This window comes from Canis lupus, chromosome 7 (assembly GCF_003254725.2).
Source record: "Canis lupus dingo isolate Sandy chromosome 7, ASM325472v2, whole genome shotgun sequence".
NCBI classification, from domain to species: Eukaryota; Metazoa; Chordata; class Mammalia; order Carnivora; family Canidae; genus Canis; species Canis lupus.
Window position 1 is genome coordinate 46,723,004 of NC_064249.1, and position 24,075 is coordinate 46,747,078.

Consider the following 24,075-nt stretch of genomic DNA (forward strand, 5'->3'; position numbering starts at 1 on the left):
CAAAAAGTTATAGTGGTTGCTAAGAATCTAAGGGGTGGAGGTAGAAGGGTGAATGACTGTACTATGCTTGATTTCCAGGTTTTATAGCTACATTCAGTGGGATAAATGGGGTAGACTATGATTACTCCATCTTAACTGAAACTGTAAATATATTCTCTTTTAAATTCAATAAAGATTTTACTTCCCACACTCAATTAAAACTGTTCCTCTTGAAGTCATCAGTATTCACCATGGTGCTAAATCCATTGTTCAATCTCTGTCTTCATAATTGTTGACATTTAAGTCTTTAATCAAAGCTTGCCTTCTCAGTGAGGTCAGTTCTAACAATTTAATGTCACAAACTTCCCACACAGAACTCAACTTTTCTTTTCTCCTCTCTACATTTTTTATAGTACTATTACTTTCTAAATTTAAGACAATTTAGTAAGTTATTTTATTCATTTTTCTTTCATCACTCTTGTATTCCAAGTGCCTAAAACAGAGATGAGCTTTTAAAAAAACCCAGCAGGGTGCCTGGGGGGCTCAGTTGTTTAAGTGTCTGCCTTGGCCTCAGGTCACGATCCAAGGGTCCTGGGACGGAGACCCTGGCTCCATGCTCAGCAGGAAGTCTGCTTCTCCCTCTCTCTCTGCTTGCCGCTCTCCCTGCTTGTGCTGTCAAATAAATAAAATATAAATAATAATAATAATAATAATAATAATAATAATAATAATAATAATTTTTTTAAAAACCAGAAATTTGCTGGATAAATTAATGAGCTGTAGAAAATTTATTTCAAATATTTATTGGAAAATTTCTTCTGCCCTTTTTCTATATACCTATGTTTTTTTAAAGAAAAAAGTTAATGGGAATCCCTGGGTGGCTCAGCGGTTTAGCACCTGCCTTTGGCTGAGGGCGTGATCCTGGAGTCCTGGGATCCAGTCCCCCATCAGGCTCCCTGCATGGAGCCTGCTTCTCCCCCTGCCTGTGTCTCTGCCTCTCTCTCTCTCTCTCTCTCTCTCTCTCTCTCTCTCTCTGTCTCTCATGAATAAATACATAAAATCCTTAAAAAAATGAAAAAAGAAAAAAGTTAACATAGTAGACTGCTATCCTTAGAAAGTCCTGTTTACAAGATAAGATGTTGGCTGGCATCTGAGAACTTGGATTTCAGTTCTGTATATACTGATAGGGGTCCTTGTTTAAGAGTTATCAATAGAGGGGCACGTGGGTGGCTCAGTCAGTTGGGGACCGACTCTTGATTTCAGCTCAGGTCATTTTCTTAAGGTTGTGGGATAGAGCCCTAAATAGGGCTCCACAATTGGCAGGGAGTCTACTTCTTTCTCTCTCCCTTACCCTGCTCCTGTGCTCGATCTCTCTCTCTCTCTCTCTCTTTTAAACAAACAAAAACAAACAGTTATAAGCAGGAAAAAAGCTATAAGTCAATAAACTGACAATTATATTGGAGATACCTGAATATCAAAATTCAGATAACTTTTTTCTGGAAGTGTTCCATTTCCACTGAGTAAAATTCTCAGGTATCTTTCCTAGACTGTAGAACTTTTCCTATTGTTATTTTCCATGTTTGTAGTAGTGATAGTAGTGATGGAGTATTATCTATATAACATCCACTCCTCTTTTTTACCTCTATGTCTTACTCCAGACCTCAACTTTGGTGTTAAGATCTCAGACTCCTCTAGTGGTTTTTAGGGAACACTGGCTTCCTGACCATCTATATTCTGCTCTGCCTGAACACAAGGCCTATGGGTCCCTCAACTCTATTGCATCGCTCATCACCCTCTATCTGCTTTTCCAAAATACCGTTGATGTCTTTTGTCAGTGTGGCCCCTCCTCTGTTTTATTATTGTGGATTTATACATTTTAAATTATTTTATTGCCATTTTAATAGGATCTCGGGTGGAGAGAAGATAGAAATCTGTGTTAAAGCCCAGTTACAAACATTTTATTAACTAATTTATAAAATGGTCTGTAGAAATAATCCCCAAGCAGATTGTTAGGCTGCCCACATGGTGTGATCTGAGCAATCATGACAAGATCCCCGTTTCCCCCAATGTCCTGTTTACCTACCTTATTCATAAATGAAATCTTTGTTCCATTAAACAAATCCTTTAACTCCACAAATAGAAACAATATTGAACAAAGACCTTTCAATGTCTGTAAAATGTTGGCATAATTCAAAATCATATGTGAAATATAGATTTCAAATCTTACTGAGAGTGAATTTTGAATAGGAAAAGGTAAAACATAGTGTCAGAACTCTAGATTTAAGAGTCAGGAATTTGAAAACCAAAATAGACATAAAACACATATGTGTGGATGTTGAGGTATTAAAATCAATTCACTTCTGATAAGACTATATAAAACACAATGTGAGCCAGACTGGGAAACAGGCTTAAAAATATAATCTTAGCATTACCGCACAGGCTTCAGTGGCTTTTGCTATGCTAGAGGGGATTACATTAATGATACTTAATTCCTCACCAGCTCTAAAATCCTATAATACTTTAGAAATGTTTGAACGGGAATAACCAATATGCTTGCTGACCTATACTTAGTATTATTATTGATGTTTAAATATTAGTATTTTCAGTCTGTGTGAACATAGATCACTTTCAGATTCTCCTTAGTTGTTCCTTAGTCAATGTTTCTTCAGTTTAAGGGATTCATTTAAGAGGGCCTTGCCCATCTCTCCAAGGGTTTTTGAGATATTTACTCTAATCAGAACCTGTTCTTGTCCTTTCTTGCCTCTAATGGATGTTATGTTGATGTACTCTGCCAGATACCATAAGCAGAATAGATATTCCTGGCACACGTGAGACTGCTTTCATTCTGACCATACGTTTTTCATTTCTGCTCTCCATTGGTGGCAAAGTGTGGATAGCAGGGTTGCAGAGTTTACAATTCCTGCAGGTTCTTGGTACGACTCACATTTGAGGGCTTTATCAACAAAGAAAGTAACAACCTTTGAAAAAGTCATTAGAAGTCAGGTTTGTGGTGGCTCAATGAATGATGCAGCATAATGACTGATGATACAAACAGCATTAAATAAATGATAAAAGGGAAATTCAGAGGCAAAAGTAATCCAAACTGGTATGGCATTGTGAGTAACAACAGTGTTGCTAATTCTTTACTGCAGTGAAAGATATAAAAACTTTTTTTAAAAAGATTTTATTTATTTATTCATGATAGACACACACACACAGAGGCAGAGACATAGGGAGAAGGAGAAGCAGGCTCCTCACAGGGAGCCTGATGCAGGACTCGATTCCCGGACCCGGAATCACGCCCTGGGCCAAAGGCAGACGCTAGACCATAGAGGCATGTAGCCACCCAGGCATCCCGAAAGATATAGAATTATCTAACATCAGTTCTTTTGGCAATTAGTAACTCAAAAAGATGGTTCTCAAAAAAAAAAAAAAAAAGAGGGTTCTCAAATCTGAATAGCAAAAGATGGTTCCTAGACACTATGAGGAATCTTGAACAATAAACAAAAATGAAATGTCTTTTTTCTTTTTCCATTTTTCTAAATCTTCTTCAATACATCACTATACCTCTCATGGGCCCATGAATTTTATAATTCCTTTTAAGTCAAATTGTGTATATACACAAGGGACTCACACAAAAAATACTTGCTGAGGACCCCACACAACTATGAGTAGCCCAGGCTGTGAGAACTAGGTCATACATTTTATCAGATGGCTTGTATGAAAGATGCTATTGAACAATGAAATGAAGTTTTCAATGTTTATTGTATTTGACAAGTTTCTAGACAAAGGTTTAGACAGGTCAATTAAAAGACATAAACAAAGATATTAATAGATATTTAAGCATTCTTTTTTCCTAAATTATACTACCTCATAAATTAATTTACAAATATGTGCTATTATGAAGTTAAGATCATTTTTGAAATATCTAAAAGTCAGTTCAACAAAATTTAGTTTCTTGTCTTTATAATGCTATAGAACCAGTCTGAATAACCATTTGAGTTTAATTTTTGCTCCTATTATCTACAGGTTAAATTGTAGCTTATTATAGAACATGAAATGTCTATATTTCATATGTTGGTACTGGCTGGCTTCATATAGTACTTTTAATTTTATACATTTTCAAATAGAAAAAAAACAAGTTTTAGAAAAACTTGCAGTTTGAAATAACTTATAGTTTAAAATTATGGAAAGCAAGAGAATATTTTGTGTGGGGCTACAAATGTATGTGATGAGTGAAAGCACATGCATGGTAATGATAAATGTCACATTAAGGATGGAGGCTCTTCTAAACTGTGGAAGGAGCCTCGGTGTCCATCAAATGATGAATGGATAAAGATGTGGTAGATGTATACAATGGAATATTACTCAGCCATTAGAAACGACAAATACCCACCATTTGCTTCAATGTGGACGGAACTGGAGGGTATTATGCTGAGTCAAGTAAGTCAATCAAAGAAGGACAAACATTTTATGGTCTTATTCATTTGGGGAATATAAAAAATAGTGAAAGGGAATAAACAGAAAAGGAGAGAAAACGAGTGGGAAATACCAGTGAGGGTAACAGAACATAAGAGACACCTACCTCTGGGAAACAAACAAGGGGTGGTGGAAAGGGAGGTGGGGGATGGGGTGACTGGGTATATATATATATACAAAAAAAATGATGGAGGCTCTGGTAGAGAGAAATGCATGAGACAGAGTTACTCTACTGGAGGCTTCAAAGATATTTTAGTGTTTTATTGACAAATATGTAGATGTAGGTTTCCTTATTATTCAAGCTTTTTTTAAAAACTATTTTATGATAACTTTTAAAAAATATTAAGGACCTCCATCCTTTCTCATTGGAATTAGAACTATTATTCTACATTAGTTACATTATTTTATATTTTCATTTTAAAATTTTGGATTTTAAGGGTGCCTGGGTGGCTCAGTGGGTTTAGCTCCAACTCTTGGTTTTAGCTCAAGTTATGACTTTAGTGTTGTGAGACTGAGCCCTGAGTCAGGTTCTGTGCTCAGCATGGCATCTGCTTGAGACTCTCTCTCTCCTCCTCCCTTTACTCCTCCCCACCTCCTTCTCTCTCTCTTAATTAAAAAAAAAAAAACAAAAACAAAAAAACAAAACAAAACACTGAGTTTTACCTTCCTTCGTACATTTTGGCTATAATACACCCAAGAATTCATGGTACTAATTAGAGAACGATTTTTTTTATTTGTGCAAACATTAGCTCCAACATTGCTTATTGAATAGGTCATTATATTTTCAATAATTTTTAAAGTCACCTTTGTCATATATCAGTTTTCATATTTGGATGCTTCTCCCTGGAACCTCTTCTATTCCATTGCTACATATGCTCATTGTTTCCGCAAGACAACAAAGTCTTCCTTACTCTACCTTTATCTTCTTTTTATATGTGACAGCATATGAGACAACTTATTTTTTAATTAATATTAAACTATTTTCTTCCACAGTTTTATTGTCAGCTGTCTGATTTTCAAGGAAGAGTGAATTTGTATTAGAAGCACATTGAATTCTGACTGACACCAACACTATATTGAACCCCCCAGTCAACACTCACTGTGTTTCCATTTATCAAGATTGTCTTTAATGTTTTTTAATAATGTTTTGTTACTTTTGATTCATAGGTCTTTCAATGGATCCTTTCCTAACTATTCAAAGCCATCATCTTTGCAACCATTTCTCTTATGTGTTGTAGATTCTACAGCTCTCATCAATCATACCCCTACCCTCCGTTTCTTTAACTCTTTCACTCCTGGATCCCATGTTTCTCCTTGATTTTGAAATGCTTTCTTCCTTTCTGATTTACCTGGATAACTCAAACCATCTTTAAAGATTCAGTGGAAACTGTTTTGCCAGGAGACTTTTGCTAACACTCCACTGTGGTTAGACCCGTCTATTAGATATACACTTAATAGTACTTGTACATTTTCCTTCTGACTCTTACAGTAATTATTCATATAACAATATTCGTGTCACTTAAAATCTTGTTTAACCCACTGGAGTATATGTTTTTAATAGTGGGGAATTATGTGTCTTCTTTTGCTTTGTTTCTCTAGTATCTAGTATGGTTTTTAAGGCCTAATAATCCACTCAATATTTATTGAATGGATGTGTTGATTTTGTCTCTTTGGTTGATTATCATCTTCATCATTCTAATCCTTGTGAAAAGTGCACTAAAAAGGAGGGGAGGAAGGAGGGAATGAGGGTGGGAGGGAAAGAGAGAGAGTGGGAGAATGATATTAAGATTTGTTTTGTGTTATGGGGAGAACATTGGACCTAGAACCACAGGTTCTGGAAGCTGCTAGGTCTGCAGTCAATAAGTTTGTTGCCAGGGGCTAGGACAGGCATGAATTCTGTCTGGTTCCTTAGTGATTGGGACTGCCTCCAGAACCTTGGTCAGTAGGGCCAGTACTAGTTCAAGGGTCTGCTTTGAGGTCTGTAGACAACAACCTGTTATCAGATATGCAGGTGGCTGTGGCTTCCTCTTGTTCCCTAGGTAGGCAGGATATGCCTCAGAACAAGGCTGAGGGGCTGGAAAGGTCACAGGCTTCCTTCAGGATCTGCAGTCAGGCCTGACTCTGGTTGCACAGATAGACTGACATGTCTCCCTCTGGGGTGAACAAGACTGTAGCAGAAAGAGATTGGGGCTGAATTACAGACTGTTTCAGGATCAGGGTTCATATCTAAATCAGAGGCCCTGTCTCAGGGCATGGACAAGTGTGTTTCCCTGGGTGGGCAGGAGTGTCCTGGCCCATGGCTGGGATGGGATTGGGACTGAGTCATAGGATATATCAGGATATGCAGTCAGACTAAGGTCACAGGGCCTGTCTCCTGACAGATTGCCAAGTGGACAGGATGGACGGTTGGCGGGGGGTGGGGGCGGGGGCTGGAATCACAACAGGGTGTACAGTCAGGTCTAAGGTCAGCAGGTCTGTCACCTGAGGCATGGGTGGGACCCTTGTTGAATGGTGCTGGCAGCAAGACCAAGATCACATAGGGCTGTAGTTGACCTCACATGGAGACTGGGCTGTTTTCAAGTCTGTAGCTAGGGCCAAGGTTGGGATTTTGCCATCTGGGCATGGGCCTGCCTTCTTAAAATGGCCCTCCTTGGTCTTGGGCTTCTTCAGGTTTTCACAATCTCCTGCCTGGATCCCAGACTTCCCACAAAGGCACCTTTTTTCCATGTATGGTTACCAAATGATTGTTGCTGAAGGAAGAATATAGACAATGTATCTCCTTTCCTACCATCTTGTTACTTATTTAAATCTCTAATTTCTCTCAGCAAGGTATTGTAGTTTAGAGTACACGGGTCTTGCACATCTTTTATTTCTTATATTTCTTTTATTTTTTTGCTATTGCACAAAATGAAATTTTTTTCAGAATTTCAATTTGCAATTGTTTGTTTCTATTATACAGTATTACAATATTTGTATCTATTTTGTAAAATCGTTCCAAAAATATATTATCTCTAATAGCTTTCTTGTAGATTTAATCAGCTTCTCTATATAGGTAATCAAGTCTTATGCCAATAAGGATAGTTTTACTTTTTCCTTTATAATCAGGATGGCTTTTATTTCTTTATTTTGGCTAACTGATTACCTAGAACCACCAGGACATCTTCCAGAATCCTGAATTTTAAGGGAAACACATTTGCTTTTTAACTATTAAAAATTGTACTGGATATAGGTTTTTATACATCAAGAAGCTCCTAGTTTATTCTTAGTTTGCTGAGAATTTTTATTATAATGTTTCCCTCTGCAATACAGGGCAGTCATACTTACCACACATTATAAAAGAATATGGTTCCCTAAACTCAGTGATCATTTTGGTAATACAACCCACTGTGTGTGCAAGTATCATCTGGCCTTCCTTGTGTCATCCTGTGAGAATCAGGCCTTGGAAAACTGACTCCAAAATGCAGTTATTTTGACTCAATTACTGCTGTGAGTAATAAATAAATTGTCTTTCATCTCTGACCCAAATGTCTTATGTTTTCTACAAACACCCATGATACTGTGCCAGACCAATTGCTGGCTTTCAAGCTAGGTAAAATCTGAGACTCTTCAGGATTTCTGATAGTACCAAGCTCTATTGGTCTAGGAGAGAGGTCTCAGAAAAAGAAATGGTCTGTGATCAGCACAACCAAAAGGTGCACATGGTCCATTATCATAAGGTCCAACACTTCTATGAATGTAGAAATTATCTTCCAAGTGTATTAGCCAAACCTATAGCCAAATTCCAAAGCAGGTCTGAAAGTTTCGAAGAAATATTTTTTAATACTATAGTGAAATATAGTAAATATGGATGGTTTTATTTAGTTGTTTATCAATACTTGGTGCTAAATTCTTTGCAAATATTAACTGATTTGATGCTCATGATAATCCTATGAGTGTTATCTGTTAGTATTTTCACCACATTGCATTTAAATTGTCCTGCAACCTTTTCCTGGAATTTTAAGGTCTTCTTGAAAATGATGCAGTGAGAAGAAATAGATATCCGTTTCTGCTTGCTTGTTTGCTTTTTTTGTTGTTGTTTTAAATCTGGCACTAGAAACTTCAATATGGCTTCCAGAAAATGGTACTCATGTTTTATCAATAATTAGTATTCCAAAGAAAGGTACTCAACCTCTTCTGTACACATTCCACGTGCCAAGTGGTATGCTACACAAACATTACAGCTACATAGGCATATGCGGATTATATATACAAAGTCAAATCACTCACATACCCACACACACAAACACATGTACCCAGATTTCTTGGCAGTTTCTCTGGATTGTATTTCTACATAACAGGTCTATGGTTTCCAAGACTGATGAGATAAGAAAATGCTGAACAGGATCTATTTTCCATTCATTACAGTACAAAGACATAGGCACAAACTATTAGAAATATTGGTTCAAGTATGATGAACCAACTTGCTCAAACACAAATCAGTGACAACACAGCTCTAATTACTATTGTATCTCTGAGTACTTATGGTAGAACCACCATAGATTCCAATGTTTTGAAATATTGAGATGGCTAAGGTTATATGGAAATCCAGTAACTGTCACTGATAAGTACATTAGCTAATTATGCCTAACTTGACATTTCTGTTCTACGCCTTTTTATAAAAGTGTCCTCACTGAAGATCTTAACAAAGTAAAGAGTGATCATCTATTATTCTCGAGCATAAATGAATCAGAAGTTTTCTCTACTTTGTAGTACTCAACTGGACACCATATTTGACATGTGAGGATAGTGTGAAGATCACAAGTCATAAAGTCTAACAAACAGACTAAATAATATTGTTCCTGATGCCATGTTGCACCCTCCTTTTTAACTCATAAGTTTGTTGAAAAGACACAATACGGTATTTACAGTGCTACAGAATTCCTGAGATAAAATAAATATTTCATATACTCATTCTTTCTCTTAGTACTCTCATCACATAAATTTGACAACAAACACAAGTAAATAAATCACTTGATAAAGGAAAAAAAAAAGACAGTCATTATCTACCAATTTTTTGATCGATGAATGAGTCTCTGAATCTTCCCCAGAAATTTATTCATACTATTATCTTTTATATTTAAAGATAATGCCCTTTCATCTTTATTTTGGTTTATGTAGCTGAAGAGCCTAACACTGTCCCCAGTAAATTATATAATGTTTATATTCCATTATTTTTTTTAAACTGATTTGTTTGGGGTCAGGAAATGGGTCCCACCTAAGGAACACAATTTCCTTGCAGCAATGAGTGACTAAGTGATAGAGTAATGACTATAAATACAAGAATGAAAGTGGGCTGGGGACTTCTTACAAATTTTTCCTTTCTAGATTCAGGCAACTTTTCTTTCTTTCTTTCTTTCTTTCTTTCTTTCTTTCTTTCTTTCTTTCTTTCTTTCTTTCTTTCTTTCTTTCTTTCTTTCTTTTTCTTTCTTTCTTTCTTTCTTTCTTCTTTCCTTCCTTCCTTCCTTCCTCCCTCCCTCCCTCCCTCCCTTCCTTCTCTCTCTCTCTCTCTCTCTCTCTCTTTCTTTCTTTCTTTCTTTCTTTCTTTCTTTCTTTCTTTCTTTCTTTCTCCCTTCTCTTGAGAACAGAAACCTGGTATTTTGTTTGCCATGTGTATCACATATAACAATGATACCATGATGTTAAGGGACATAGTTACAGCCTAAGCATGGCATATGGTAAAGTAGAATTATAGAAAAAGACTGAATCCCTTTTGGCATCACTGAGATGCATCATGTTGAATAGTCTACACATTAACTTCTTGTGTGAGACAAATAGATACCTTTTGTTGATTAGTCAGATTTTCTGTTATTTTCAACCAAAATCATCCCTAAGTAATAAATCTCCATACTCTGTACATATATCAACATGTCCTTTATTCAAGAAACACATTTAAAACATCAACTAGATTTATATGCAATTTTCTTAGTGACACAAAGCACAATAACAACAAAATCCTTATAATTCGGCCAAAAAAAAAAAATCCTATTTTTGCATGGATTTACACATGAGGTAAAGAAGACTAAAACAGTGAACAATTCCAAGTACTGAGTCCCTATAGTATCCTTTCTATAAAATTGTTGGGAAGAATTCCCTCTGCTAGATATCTGAGTTCTTTACCAAACTTTAGATCTGACACAAAATACTTAGCATCAACCAAGGTGCAATGAAATGGAGCCAAAGTGATTTTGCCTTTCTTGTATGAACCAAGTACTCCAGAGATATATTCATATAAATCTGCCCTTGTCACTCCTTTTTCTTAAATGTGTCTGTTTTGTAATGTATATATCCTTATTCCTTAATACAATTATTGTTTCCTTTTTGGCATAGCTTATTTTGCTTCACTCTTATGGTTTCACTTGATGGTTTTCATAAAGGCATATTCAAAATGTGTGCTCTTTCTCAAGATTCCTGTATTATCTTCATGCATGAATATCATATCCCAGTGCTATCCTACTAGATCAATTCTTACCCCTATTTCACTAATTTCAAGGACATACAAATTGACATTTAGCCTAAATTTGGCATTTTAAATAATCTCTATGTCATGCTTTATTGTGTTACTAGGTTATTTATGGTTTTATTACAAATGTATTTAATATTTTATATTTAAGATTTCTGGCATATTTTGCATTTTCAGTTCTCAACTTCCATCATGTCATGTTCTTTATCTTATCCTTTCCAAAGATCATGAAGCATGTTACAGTTTTAAGAAAGCTTAGTAATCATGGGTTACAATTTTCTCATTTTAAAGCTAACAGCAATTTTTAAAAAGTTAAAGAATTAAGTGGAATCAACTCTGTATGGAAAGAAGGAAAGCCATAGATAACTGATAGACAAATAATTCTTGTCCTCAATAATGTAAATTATTTTTGTTCAGTAGAGATAAAATTGCTTTTTATCCTAAAGAAAAGATGATTCCACGCATTACATTTTATTGCCCTATGGGATATTAATTAGTTCACTTCTATTAGCAAATTCATTTCATCATTACTGATTTTATATATATGTGTGTGTGTGTGTGTGTGTATCTAATCTTCAAATTCACCTTTAACATTTACTGATTTCCTCATTAAATTATTGAGTTAAATAAAATTATTAGCATCTGATATATTTGCATGAGTCATGTTTTTAACTTTTTGAAAAATTACACTTTAGTGGTACTACTAATTCCATTGCTTAAGTGATGCACTGTGATTCTGAATGCTAAAATAGTTGTCCCGTTTGATTACCTGACTACTAGCAAATCACAAACTAAAGTCTAGTTCTTTCCTCTTCTCTACTAATACATAATTAGTGATATATCCTAAAATTTCAGCTTATATTTCTGACTTTTCTCTCCCAATAATTCTGCTTTTGTATCTTATTACCTATATATATCCATTTATTTTACCCACACTAATACACAAACACACACACACACCAAAAAAAGTAATGTAAGACCAGGAAATATGGCTAAAATAGTCTTTCTCATTAGATTTCCTTATTATTTTTATTTTCACCAATAAAACGAGAAACTACTGAACAACAGAAACACCATGTCTAATTTTGTTCTGCTTCTAGTTACTTAATTGTGCAACCCTGAGAAAACAGTGGTCATTTAACTATGAAGGGAGGTTTTATGTTTTTTTTAAATTTTGTTTTATTTTGATACCTATGTGTACAGGGTTACCTAATATTTGCAACCTGCTGACCATTTGTTTTTTTGTGATTGTTTATGTATAATTGTCTCTCTTCTGGAATGGAAGATGTTTCCATTTAAAACAATGGTGGTGGTGTCAACGAAACAAGGGATTTGTTTTCAAAATACCATGTTTTCTATTTTAAAGAATAAGGGAAAATTAAGAGAGAAAGGGGTATTTGGTTTAAGAATAGCACATGGACAGAAGATGTGTCTAATTAGATCTACTGTTTCTCTGTCAAAGACTGAGAGCTCTGAAGAAAAGTAAACAAGACATTTTACTCCCTGAGCAGAAATAGTCCAACAAGTTTATTTTCCTCTTTTAGCATGGTGAGTAGGGAAGAAGGAGAGGAAGATCCATGGCTTTAAAGGGATTTCAAAATTATTCTTTGCAATTCTTTTTTGAAAGAAGGACATATGCATTAAATAGCCCATCACCTCTTGCACAGCAGTGCTTCAAACCAGTCTGATATCCTCTTGTAATGTTCCTTTTGTCAACCATTCCTCAGGTAACGGGCACCTTACTTCAAACCAATGTTTCCCATACTGGGCTATGGGAAACCTTCACCAGTTGTTAGCAGTTATTAGGTGGGAAGGGAGAAGGGAGTGGCTTGGTTGTTTACCATTAGGAATCCTTGTGAAACCCTGTACTAATTAAAGTTAAATGGCTTTCTTTCTTTGCAGAATATTTAAAAGACTTTGTTATCATAATGTAACTATTTAGGGGGGGTGGACGGGGGGTGGGGGTAACTGGGTGATGGGCACTGAGGGAGGCACTTGACGGGATGAGCACTGGGTGTTATTCTATATGTTGGCAAATTGAGCACCAATAAAAAATAAATGTATTAAAAAATAATGTAACTTTATTTTAGCTAATTTATATTAGTTTAGGTTATTCAGATTGTGTTTGATGGAGGGTTGGTGGCACCCTTTAGCCTTCTGCAGTCTGGAAAGGGTGGATCTGAAACAAAGATCGTCCATGACATAGAACTGGAAGCTCTGTGATGGAAATACCGTGCTTTTATTATTCACCTATGCCCATTGGCGAGGAGAGCAGACATTCAATATATATTTTGTGAATACATGCCAGCTCCTTTTTAACCACCCCTATTAATCATGAGCCTTCTACCTTAAACAAGTCAATTAATATCTTTTCTCTCTAGTAAATAGTTGTTCTGAGGATCAAATTGCATCATGGAAGTGAAATATCTTAAACAATGGTAAATATTATTCTAATATAGAATAATGGGATGCTGCAGCTGTCCACTGAGAATTATCTGGCTCAAATATTTCATGTACCAGTCAAGAAAATTGAAGTTACTTGAACAAGGTCACACAGCTCATCGCTGTCAAACTATAACTGGAACCCATGTCTCATAATTTCTAGCTCAATGCACTAGACATCATGATTATTATTTCTACTTGGTGTGAGTTTTAGCACATTTATTAGGTAATAAATTTAGTGGGAGGAGTAAATCATATTTACTAGTAAGCAGGGTGTTTAAGACCAAATGGGATAAAATAACTTAATAATTGTCAGATACAATAGTGTGTCTATATTAAAGCTGTGCATGGTAATAAAAACTAACAGAGAGATAAAAATACAAAAGACAGATAACCCTTAAAAGAGTCTCTGAGCACAGATAATTTTATACGTTTGAACACACAGTCCTATGTCCTGAGCCAAGAACATTTATAAAGAATTATGTAAAACAGTAGATTAACTTGGCTTAAATGCCAAAGAGATGAAGATTTGGACTGACAGTGTTTATGATGTCCATAGTTTTCGCTCTCGCTCTCTTTCTCTTAACATAATTGACTTTGACTGGGCAAATCATGTTGTTTTCATTGTAATGTCATTGCAATTTATGATTCCATAAGGCACATGAGTAGATTTTTTATTTCATTTGCTTTGCATTTCATTTTAATGCCACCCGAGAAAATTACCTACACAACTATGCATGCTACCTTTTATTAGCTTCACCATGTTTCCATTTTCATATTTTTGATCACCATCATTTTTGTTTTAGCTGTATTGTAAAGTTAACTCTTCTTTCACAATTAGATCATTTACCTTTAGACCCTTTTCTTTGAATTCTTTATCTGTAGCATGATATTAAATGCAAGTGAATACCCAGTAAAACAAAGCAGCAGCAATCATCTGCTTAATATTATATAACACTTATGAGACAATTGTATTTTATTTCCAAACAATAATTTTGTTTAGACTCTATCTTAGCCATTATTTTAATAATCTTTGAGAAAAAAAAATCTTTAAGAAGCATGCAAAGATATAAAACCCTAACATAAAGATTTTTGTTTCTTTTGGTTGACAAATTAGTTGTATCAACCTCTTATTATATGTAAATGCACAGTTTCTATTCATAAGACTAAATGCAAACACAATCAGATTATGCTATTTTCATAAACTTTATGGCAAATGAAGATTCAGTGATGGGATTGGCAAGTATTGGAAAATTAATGTGACCCTGTGAATTATGTTCCACAAAGATAAACAATTTCCTTTGTGTATTTTTCTCAAAATTGGAAATAAATTATTCTCCCTCTACATTCTATTATTTAGTTGCAAGCTTCCATTTGTCCATTTGTGTTTGGCACTAGCTTACATTTGAAATTAGATCTTTTTCTCCTTTTAGTTTTAGCTACAAATTGATGTACTTTACAAGATCCTTAGGGTTCCAGTTTCTCTTTTACATGCAGTAGAATATTCTGCAGGCAAAGGAGAAACTACCAAAGAGATTAAGCATAATGAAAACTGGACACACTCTTACAAATGCCATACCAGAATTTCAATCAAACTTAAATCTTAATAGAGGGGGATCCCTGGGTGGCTCAGCGGTTTAGCGCCTGCCTTTGGCCCAGGGCGCGATCCTGGAGTCCTGGGATCGAGTCCCACGTCAGGCTCCTGGCATGGAGCCTGCTTCTCCCTCCTCCTGTGTCTCTGCCTCTCTCTCTTTCTCTCTCTCTCTCATAAAATAAATAAATAAAAAAACTTAAAAAAATCTTAATAAAGAGAATAGTAACCAGTGATAAAGACAGTCTGTATTCCAAATCATCATGTCTGCCATTCTTTTAGCTACTAACTCCTATTTACCATAAAGTGTGAGTCTCTTTCTTCTAATTTTTTAAAAGATTTTATTTATTTATTTGAGAGAGAGCATAAGCAGGGGGGAGAGGTAAAGGGAGAAGAAGCAGGCTCCCTTCAAAGCAGGGAGCCTGACAGATGTGGCACTCCATCCCAGGACTGGGATAATGACATGAGCTGAAGGCAGATGCTTAACTGACTGAGCCACCCAGGTGCCCCAGGTATGAGTCTCTTTCAATGAGTTTTATTCCCTTAAATTATCAAAGATTTCATAAAGCAGGCTCTGTTGAGGCAGTCAAGTGACATGGATTGTCAAGGATGGGGGAAAATATTATGCATTTTAATATTAACCAAATCCTCTATTAACTGCCACATAATTAATGAGAATCTATCATGACTACAGCAATCTATTAGCACTAAGGAAACAGAAGAGTAGAGTTCCTTCTACTAATGATCCCACACGCTGAGAAGATAAAACTTGAGATGAGATTAACCCATATAAAATGACTTAAAATGAACAATATGAAGTAGAAGGTGTTTCTGACTATAGAGATTAGACGATGCCTCAGTTACCTGGCTTGCTATATTAAACATTATCAGCTCACTCTAAACAGTATCAGCCTTCTTTTAATATATAGTCATTATGAGTCTTTCTTTTGAGGACCTCTCCTTTCCAAATAATTTTTGAACATTTCATTGTTGTATTCAACAAATATTTAGTGCCTACTATGTACTAGGAACTCTCCTAAGGGCAATTGATACAGAAGTAAACAAAATTATGAAACAAGATAAAATATACCAACAAATGAAAGCATCCATTTTCATAGATTTTAAACTCTAGTAGGAGAAAAGGAAGGAAGAATTTAGGTTTCATATGTATAATTTATAGCATATCAAATGGTTATGCAGATAATAACAGGTGCAACTGAGAAAAACCAAGGAGTCCAGATGACAAGTTTGTCTGAAAGTTTGCAATTTTAGTTGGGGTGTTTTCTGACAAATCAGACTGAAAAGGTATTCTTGGCACAAAGGCCTTATAGAAGTGAGGAAGGGAGCCAGGAAACATTTAAGGGAAAACAACACATTAGAGGAATGTGTCTGAAGTATTCAAAGAATAGCAGAAAGAGTACAATTAGGTTTGGTGAACAAGATGGAAAGGAGTAGAAGATAAAAAAGCAGGTCATTGGATTAGGCAGAGTCATACTAGCCATTGTAATGACTTGAGCGTGTATTAGAAAGCCACAGATTGATTTTCTTCAGAACATGACTATGATTTGACTTGAGTTTTGAAAGGATTACATTTGTTACTCTGTTGGTAGTAGGTCATAAGGAAGCAGGAAATTTGGTGGGAGGCTATTCCAATAATCAGATGAAATATGATTTTCCTTTGATTAGATAGTTGCTTTTAAGGTTATAAGGGTGACATAAATGATAAGTAGTAGGATTTTTATACATATTCAAAACAAAGCTAACAATTTGCTGGCAGATTAGATATAGAATACAAAAAAAAAAAAAAGAAGATTCAAGACAAATCCTGGAACAATAATAGCTGGAGGAACTTCAAGGACAAGAGACTATTTTAAAAAAATGGAATAAATCCACTGCAGGGGGAACAATGACAGTGAAGAAAAGAGACTGGAGATTCAGAGCAATGGACAAACTGGGAGAAAAGATGGGATCTCTTGAGCAAGTGAGGAGATAAGTCTTAGGCGTAAGAGAGGCTAAGGGCAGAAGCAGGCAGCAAGGCAGAAAGGATGGGAGATGATGTGCAAGCAGAAGAGCTACAGTGATGGCAGCAGGTTCCATACATTCATGCTGCTGGCTGGCCACTCAGTTCTTTCTGTCATTATCCATATTTGTAACTTTGTATTTCTTAACTCCAGCCATATGTCACATTCTTTTAGTCTGCTGCTTAATCTTAAACAATATTTTATACAGGGAAAGGGAGAGAGTTAAATTGGAAAGAGAACGGGACTAAGAGGGCAAAAGGATGTACAGAGAGTAAAAAGAAGAATGGGAGAAAAAAGCAAGAATGAAACACACACACAAAGGAAAAAGAAAAAAAGAAAAAGTGAAAAAAGAAAAAGTAGAGATTCAATGATTAGAGCTCCATATTTTAGCAACCAAGGTGTGGAGAAACAAAGATTTAATTAGAATTGATAAACTAGAAGCTTGGTAGTGACAGGAATTAAGTTTTTTTTAAGGCTAGCTAACAGATTTGCATAGCTGTCCCTCAAAAATATCTGCATAATTAATTAAGTGTTCAAAGTGACAGCATTTTAAAAACTAAGGGGCATTAATCTGTATTAGTGTATTTAGAATTTAACCTAGAAACAAAAGAACCTAGAGCTGTGTAAAGCTGTGTAAAGACCTAATTCCAAAACAAAACTCATATATCTGGAAAACAAATCTTTTTTAACAGAAGATTTTATAAGAGACATTAATAGTTCTCTGCTATATATTTATTCTTAGATACCCAATTTGCTCTTTGGAGTGCTACCATCTAAAATTTACAGGACAAATGATTTTAAAATTTAAGAAGAGAATATCAAGTTACAAGATCTTGAATCTTTCATGTGTACACACCTCAGTCAAGCAATTTTAGTTGTATTTAGGGGCAATATCTAAAGTAAGGGTGATGCACCTCTCTTCAGCACTGAAAATAAATTTGCTCTCAGAAAACTGAAGAGATACTATCTGTGCACATTTTATTATCTATCTTTGAGAGTAAATCTAGAGACTATAAATTTGTGACTAAATTGTTTGGATAAACACACAACTCTAATTTAGAGAGAGTAGGAACAAAATGTGATTTATTAAGTAGATATCTAGTAACCTAATCTACTACATTATATCCAGTATAAAAGAAAGCAGGGAACAGAAGTTAAAAGAATCCAACTGATCAAAGGCCATGTAAGCATTGTTCAGGGAGAGACACTGTGCCAACCAAACTTGGAGACTCTTATCCCTGTGGCCAGAGAAAATTAATCTTGGAATATCCAAAATGTTCTGATTCTGGTCCTCCAAATAACTGCGTAATAATAATCTGGCGTTCCCTATAACATACTTACATGGAGAGAAGACAGTGATGGTCCATCTCAGCATTCTGGTTTACATCACAGATGTATTTTCCTTAGACATCAGAAAATTCACCTTCTGATTGTATTTTCAGATTTTATTTATTTATTTGAGAGAGAACAGAGCTAGACAGCGAGCACAAATGGTTGGAGTTGGGGTCTCCCCTTAGCAGAGAGTCTGATGAGGAGCTCCATCCCAGGACCCTGGCTGGGATCATGACCTGAGCTAAATAAAGGCAGACACTTAACTGACTGAATCACCTAGGCTCCATTCTCTGATTTCTGATTTCTATATCATGCCCTGTGAGGTTAGATGATGAGCAGATACATTTGAGAGGGGATCTATTCTTTATGTACATACAAAATCAACTATATGAGTATAAAACATTAATCAAGTAGTTTATACTACCACAGTTTTGATTATGGTCACCTTATAAAAAGTGAGTACCTTTTGGAGACTGCCTTACATTTTTTACTTTAAATGACAGAATAAATAAGTGTAATACAAATTCAGAATGGTTTCTCTCCTTTTCCTTCTACATTGACAGTCTAGAAAGACAAAGAACAGCTTTATATATGCAAACTATATATCAATAAGTTGTGTGAGTTTAATTGCTTACCCTGGTTATGTCACATGGCAGATATTATATTAAAGAACATTTAAATTGCTCCAATGTCACTTTGTTTTAGAGGGAGTGAGAGAAGGAACTGAGACATTCAAAAGCTAGAATTCAGGGCATTTAGACATGAGATTAGTCTCTGGGTAGAATTTAACACTCTTAAAGTGTCTTCCTATAGTCTTAAAACATTTATATTTACATTTTCCCCTTGGGTTTTGTTTTTGTCAAAAAAATTAAATAATATGAAAAAATAAAATATTTTCTCCTCCACAATTCCCACCCCAGGTGGTCAGAAAAGAGGAAGACGTATTTATTAAGTATTTATTAAGTATTTATTTATTAAGACTAACTGTATGTTACACAGTGTGCCTCATAACTTTATAGATATTGTGATACCTAAGCCTTGCAATAGCCCTATGGATTAGCTACCACTGCCTCCATTTGGTAGAGGATGGAATGGAAACACAGGAAAGGAAATGTCTTGCCAAATAACTTATAAATGAAAGAACAGAAATTAGAACCTCAAAATGATTACCTTCCAAATTTATCCCCTCTTACCTCTCTCTTCCAATAGAGTGAGATTAGAAAATTTCAAATGGCTAAAGCTGAGAAGATTTTCAAAATCTTCAATCTATCCTACTTACAGATTTTTCCATCATAAACCTATATTTGTACTTTGGTTTTATTTTAGAAGACTTAAAACATTTATAAATGGAGAGAGATGAAATTAAAGAATATTAATTCAATTCAAAATGTAGTTATTGAACATTTGCTATGTGTAAGGAATCTTCTTAAAATTCCTCTTGGGGTAACAGAAAAAAGAAATAGGAAAGTATTCCACCTACCTCACCCCTAGCTTACTGCAGAGTTCTTTAAGTGTTTAAACAGCTTTTAATACAATTTTATTAATCATAATGTACTTTTGATAATCCTAATGTTATATCAACATGAGCAAAGGAGATTGAAGATAAAACTATCAAAGTCTTCTAATTATCAGCCAGAATCACTGAGACACAAAATCTTTCCATTTTTTCTTGCTTGTTTAAACACCAATCAATTTTGTTCTGAGTTTGATGGAATGCCTTGATTCTTTACACAGCTGATATAGTTTAAGCCATAATGCACCATTATGGCAAAATCCATAGAGTCAAAGGTCCTTAAGGCTGAAATTCTTACACAAGCCCATTTAATCAGAGGGAACCTCAATAAAAGGAAGCTAATGTTGATGCTTTTCTCAACCAAATTAAACCTGCAATGCTTCTCTGCAGTTGGCAAAAGCTTCCCTCTTGATCAAGGAATCTTTTGAAACTTCTTGAATGTCAAAGAAATCACAGAAAATGTGTTGATGAACCAGTAGATATAAGTAAGAAATATGTAGATTCTATTTTCTTGAAGTATAGACTGTTTTCAATGGAAAAGAGAGGATCTCTTTCTTTAATTTGAACTTCTGTAGCTTCCACATGCAGGTGACATTTGGAAAGTTTCAAACAAGCTTAACAAGCTTAAGATAGGCTGAAGGAAAACAGAGTATATATGAAATCTGAGAGTAGATAGTTCACATGCAGCAGCATGTTTCAAGTATTATTTTTTCTCATAGCAGTCTAAGATTCTTTAAGTGCAAACTATTGTCCCTGTCTTTTGAGGTTAATAAACTCATGAACCAAGCTTAGCATTATATTTTTCCTTCAGACAAATGACAAAATTAATCATTCACATTATTGGTGAAATGATATTTACACATTTCTGTGACAAAGGACATCCTAGATTTTGCAGGAAAATTATCAAACACATACACGTGCAATATGTTCATAGCAGCACTAATCACAATAGCCAAAAGTCGAAAACAACCCAAATTCCCACCAATGGCTGAATGCATAAACAAAATGGGATATATCCATACAATGAGTATTATTCAGTCATAAGGAAACTAAATACTGATAACATGCTGAAATGTGGATGAACCTCAAAAACGCTGTACTAAAGGAAACCAACCAGACACAAGAGACCACATATTGTACGATTTCACTTACATGAAACATTAAGAATAGGTAAATTTATAAAGACAGAAGGCAAGATTAGTGGTTTCCAGAGGTTGAGGGAGGGAGGAATGGGGATTGACTGTTTAATGGTTATGGGATTTCCTTTGCGGGTGACAAAAACATTGGGAACTAGATAAAGGTAATGGTTTTACAACACTGTGAGTGTACCACAAACCACTAAATTATACATTTTAAAATGGTTAATTGTATGTTATGTGGATTTCAACTCAATATTTTAAAATGAAAATGCTATTAATAATTACTCTGGAATAGCAGGTATAAACCAAAACTATTCCTGGCAATCCAGGATATATGGTCTTCCTATTTATAAGGTGGTCATCCCAAACTACAAAATCTGGTTCTATGGGCATGAAATTTATTGGTAATTTGATCTCAAAAACCTAAATTTTGTGCACTGTTCTTCCTTCCTGATTGGAAGAGTTCATTTTAAGTTATTATTAGTGCTTTTTAGATCTATCTCTAAACTGGAAAGATATGTACAACATATTTAATAATGACTAAAGTACTAACTTAGATTACCTTTTATTGCATTATATCACAATTTATGTCTTTCACTTCATTCCCCATTTTTCAAGGATCATAATGGTAAAAAACAAAATCAAGAATACATCTTATTATGACTTAACTTTCCACAAGCTTCTTTCTAGTCTTGTGATTGTATATGAGAGGGACAAGTTCTCCATGATTCAAAAGGTAGTATTACTTTGAGGTTCTACAATTAGCGGAGACTGCATCACTCTGATGTAGCAGACCTCAAGGGGAATGGCAACATGCAGCATTGTAGAGTCAGTCCTGTGGATGCCAGTGCTCCATATGAATGTCCCTATGCCCAAAGGTGGACATGGTATAAAAGCAGTGGATGCACAGGCCCTCAAGGTCTCATGAGGACTGAAATAGGAGTGGTCATTGTGATTTGCAAATGAAGATAAGTTGGCCCTCCTGATATCCAAACTATTAGTTTACTCTTTAATAGAAAGGGTCTTTCCCCTATATCTACCAGCCATTGAGTGTGAGCTTCCCCCATGACTTTGGATAGTCACTCTACTCAACCAAGGGCAGTCATGGAGATAGACTAAGCTGAGAACTGTCAGCTGTTACCACCTCCAGCAGCCAGGGAAAAGAGCACAGCAGCATGGAGAACTGGGATCTGGGTGTTGTACATGTATCAACAGTATCTTTAGTGATCATAATGAAAGGCCCACAAGGCCAAGTATAAATGCCTAACATGTTCTCGTTAAAGAAATCACTGAGCTAATATTGCTCTTTTGAATAAATATGGGAACAGGAATTTGAAGAAAGCAAGAGTTGAACTTCCAGTGGGAGGCACATGTAAAATGACTCATTGGTGAAGAGCTGGTAGAGAAGGAATACAGCTAACTATAGGAAAAGAAAGTGTTTGTAAGACAGGAGAGTTGGTTCTAAGCTGTGTTTACCTTTGAGAGCCAAAGAAAAATAAAGTCGTAGGTGTTCAAAAAGTCGTCTTATCTCTCAAGTGAAAGTACAGAGGAAGGACAAGGGCATTTGAGAATATTTATTTATAAAAGGAATGATATGTGGGATGATTGTGGCCTGAAGGCCCAGTTAACAAGGCTGCTGGAAGTAATCTCATCACAAGTTGAACAGATGCTAGTGATGGAGGCAACAGAGGGATGCAGAGAACGTGACAGGTTTAAGTCATATGTTGACCAGTGACTATGAGAGATAACAGGGAGAGGTACATCAGACACCACCTAGCCTTCACAACTTGAGGTCTGGAGAATGGTATAGTTGATGGAAAGTAGAAGCAATAAATATTTGGGCTGGGGGAGGATAATAATTTTTATTTTAGGTATACTAAGATTGAAGTAACACAGATTCCTCTTATTAGAACCTAGATATGTCAGCATATAGAGAAGACCCCCCCAGGGGTTCTCATGCTGGGACCTGCCACTTCTACTATAAACCTGTATGTCCCCTTCCATACCTAATAAGGTTGCTACATCTAAGGGGAAAATTGTTTTTGCTTCCATCCCATCATCTGTACGCAACAAACACCAATTATAGTGCCCTTAACAGGACGAGTACCAAGTTTTTATTGAATCAGCCCACATGCCTTGCTGATGAAGCTATAGTCCTCACAGACTAGATGGCTGCACTTCACTGAAGGACAAAGTGATTAATGGATGACCTTTACTTTGCTAAGCTTTGGGAGATCAGACAAGAATAAGAACCATTTATGTATTAAATAAATGATAAAGATATTATTTTTTGCCAGACATTAAATCCCTAAATAGAAATGCATTAAGTTTGACTATGACTTCCAAATTGTTCTCTCCAGGGGTGGGGAGATTCTGGGAAATAGTTATCAGGGTTCAGATATGCTTGGAAATAGACATCCTAGGGCACATCAGCTGAATAGACAAAATTTCTGTTATTGGTCAGCCTAAGTGGTCAGCACACAATCTTAATGAAGTCAAGGTCAGAGTTTGGGTCTCTTTCTGGTTCAGTTAATTCTGCTTCTTTCTTGACAATGGACTCATAAGCCAACTATCTCACAACCTGGGAAATCTCACAGTGAGAGAGAGTATGGTTGCTTAAAGAAAGCATATCCTTGCCAACGAGAAAGCAAGAAAATAATGTATCTTGTTAATGGTGGTCAGAAGTGCAACCAAGGAGTATAAATGTACATGGTATATAAAATATGGGGTATCTCAGAGATTTTTCTAGTGCTTGCATTTTGTTTTGTCCATTTAAACACCATTAAGTATCATCTGGCCCATAATACACACTCAAGAGATTTACTGAATTGTCTGAATGCACACATGGTTAGTTATCAATATGTATGTTGTAGATGAGTTACTAAAACATGAGTTGACTTAAACACAAAAAGGAGGAGAGTTTTGCCCAAAGTCATACAAAGTCTGGAGTGTACTAGAACCAAGATTCAGCCCAGATTTTCTGAATCCAAAGCCAGTGTAAAACATTGCCTCATTATCTGAAAGCACAAAATAAATAATAATATGAATACAATATAATGATTAAAATTCACTCCAAGAAG